Raw genomic sequence first — 3,569 nt, forward strand, 5'->3', positions numbered from 1 at the left:
AATTCTAATCTGACCATCTGCAATGTTATACAATTTTAGGCTTAAGCAACATCCACAAACACAATCTTGTTCATTAATTTTCTAAAAGTTGGTAAACATTACCTTACAGATAGATGTGCAACCTCCTAATTCTATAGATGTAAAATGGACGCCCAGGGGCTTGTTCAAGGTCACATGGCTATCAACACAAGATCCCCAACTTTCTCACTCTCAGGTTGGTACGCTAACATACCACAATATTTCTAGGCTAATAAATATTTGTTTAAATACACCATTGCTGGGCGTGGTGGCTGGCTCATGCCTGTAATCTTAGCACTTTGGGAGGCCAAGGCGGGCGGATCGCAAAGTCAGGAGATCGAGAAGACCATCCTGGCCAACACGGTGAAACTCCATCCTGTTAAAAATACAAAAAAATTAGCTGGGCGTGGTGGCACGTGCCTGTAGTCCCAGCTATTCGGGAGGCTGAGGCAGGAGAATCACTTGAACCTGGGAGGTGGAGGTTGCAGTGAGCCGAGATCACACCACTACACTCCAGCCTGGCGGCAGAGCAAGACTCCATCTCAAAAATAAATAAATTAATTAATACACCATTAGGTTTAATACTTAAGAGTTAAGCCTAATAGGAATATAAAACCTTACGACAAATATGACTGGTCTGGAAATAAACCAGTTTTATATATTGCAAATAAAACACAATACACAAAAGATTAATGGCATCTCTGACTACCAGACATTAAGTGTTTTATCAATATAATCTATGTAAACACTCTTCACTTTTAAACAGCAATTTAAAAAAGAATTAATTTTTTTGAGATGGAGTCTCGCTGTCTCCCAGGCTGGAGTGCAATGGCGTGATCTTGGCTAACTGCAACCTCCACCTCTTGGGTTCAAGTGATTCTCCTGCTTCAGCCTCCCGAGTAGCTGGGATTAGACATGCACCACCATGCCTGGCTAATTTTTATATTTTTAGTAGAGACAAGGTTTCACTATGTTGGCCAGGCTGGTCTTGAACTCCTGACCACAAGTGATCTGCTCACCTCAGCCTCTCAAAGAGCTGGATTACGGGCGTGAGGCACTGTGCCCGGTCAAGAATATTTTTTTCAGAGGCATGATCTTGCTGTGTCACCCTGCTGGAGTGCTGCAGTGTGATCTCAGTTAACTGCAACCTCCACCTCTGTGGCTCAAGTGATCCTCCTGCCTCAGACTCCTGAGTAGCTGGAACTACAGGCACATGCCACTGCACCCAGTTAATTTTTGTATTTTTAGTACAGATGGGGTTTCACTATGTTCCCCAGGCTGGTCTTGAACTCCTGGCCTCAAGTGACCCTCCCACCTCAGCTTCCCAAAGTGCTGGGAAAACAGGCATGAGCCACTGCACCTGGCCATTAAACAATAATTTTATATTATTTCTTAGACTATGTGCACTATTTTCAAATAATATTGATAAGCTTAGCAAAATTATACTAAGATGACAGCTCTATGCATAGTAAGATGTCTCTAAATGTATTTCTCTGTTAGCAGGAGCTGAATTTGCCACCTAAGAGAAATTCTTTTTCACAGTATCAACAAGTATCTCCCCACTTTCTAAGCAGAGAGATTAGCTGGGCATGGTGACTCACACTTGTAATCCCAGCACTTTGGGAGGCTGAGACGGGAGGACTGCTTGAACCCAGGAGTTTGAGATAAACCTGGGCAACAAAGTGAGACTCTAACTACAAAAGATTAAAAAGAAAAAAAATTAGCCAGGCGTGGTAGTGCATGCCTGTAGTTCTAGCTACTTGGGAGGCTGGGAGGATCACTTGAGCCCAGGAGGCCAAGGCTGCAGTGAGCAGTGATCACACTGCACTCCAGTGTGGGCAACAGAGCAAGACTCTAAAAAACAAAATGAAAAAAATTAAACAAGGAAGATTATCTTGATAATAACTGCATAAAAGATAAGCAACTTAAAAAGCATAACCTAGTGTAAAAATGAAATAACTGAATACAAAGAATTTTGTGGTAATGTTTTTTATGTAGAAAAAATAATATAGAATCTGCACATAATTTGAAAAGTAAATTACCAAGTGTCAGAAAACTGTTAAGATTTCAGTGTTACGTCTTAAATTTAACCAAGTAAAAATTTCCGATATTCAAACACATGGCAGAGATGTCGTGAGGCAAAGTTTAACGAATCCTCAGAAAATTAAGGCTTAAAAAAAAAAATGGCTAAAATAAATATAGAAAAAAACAGAAAATTAAGGCAAAAGTAAATTAAGGCTAAAAAAAATCAAACACCAAGTGTTCATCACACCTTTCAGTCACCTCAGCCTTTATTAACATGCAAGTACCATGTGCTTCAAGATAAACAGGATTGCCTAGTCTTTGATTCAGTTTTAATGTCTTAAACTTAAGGTTACTTCTGATTCCAATACATAAAATGACCTATAAAAACTGGTCAAAGTTAAACTTTATTTCTTTTTTCTTTGTTTGAGACTGAGTTTTGTTCTTGTTGCCCACGCTGGAGTGCAGTGGCACGATCTTGGCTCATTGCAACCTCTGCCTCCCAGGTTCAAGCAATTCTCCTGCCTCAGCCTCCCAAGTAGCTGGGATCACAGGCGCATGCCACCACAGCCGGCTAATTTTTCTATTTTTAGTAGAGATGGGGTTTCACCATGTTGGCCAGGCTGCTCTCGAACTCCTAACCTCAAGTGATCCACCCGCCTCAGCCTCCCAAAGTGCTCGGATTATAGGCATGAGCCACCATGTCTGACCTTGACTTTTGAAATCACCATTCAGGTTTACACTTGGCATTATTTGTCACCAAGTGGCAGAATATAATTCTTGTACTTGATAAATAATCTTCTATACTAAAATATGTACCATTATAGCTTAAGAAGTTACTAAGGCGGCTCTGGGCGCGCTGCCTAGAAGTTAGCCCTGCTCTGCAAGGAGCAGCTTAAAAAAAAGTTACTAAAAATATATAATTTATATTTAACTTCTTTCAATAAGCTGGAATGTATAAGGTTTAGGTATAAGAAGAAAAATTACTTTTGTGTATGGTTTTTGCAGTTTCCAGAAAAGCTGGTCCATATTAGGCCAGTCTTTTTTTTTTTTTGGAGACAGTCTGGCTCTGTCACCCAGGCTGGAGTGCAGTGGTGCTATCTCAGCTCACTGCCACCTCCACCTCCCAGGTTCAAGTGATTCTCATGCCTCAGCCTCACAAGTAGCTGGGATTACAAGTGTGTGCCACCATGGCCTAGCTAATTTTTGCATTTTTGGTAGAGACGGGGTTTTGCCATGTTGGCCAGGCTGGTCTCAAACTCCTGGCCTCAAGTGATCTACCCGCCTCGTCCTCCGAACGTGCTGGGATTACAGGCATGAGCCACCGGGCTCAGCCATATTAAGCCAGTCTCGAATAATCTGAAGACTTAAGTTTACAGACCCTATAATGACAACTTTGTTCCACCTCTGAGGTAAAGACAATACTAAACCCATCTCCAGTGCTTCTTTTCCCATGCATAAAGAATGATGCTGTCAAAATTTTTTGAAAATTTTTTTGGCTGCTTAATAGAAAAGCTGAATGAGCTTGA

This window comes from Pongo pygmaeus, chromosome 7 (assembly GCF_028885625.2).
Source record: "Pongo pygmaeus isolate AG05252 chromosome 7, NHGRI_mPonPyg2-v2.0_pri, whole genome shotgun sequence".
NCBI lineage: Eukaryota > Metazoa > Chordata > Mammalia > Primates > Hominidae > Pongo > Pongo pygmaeus.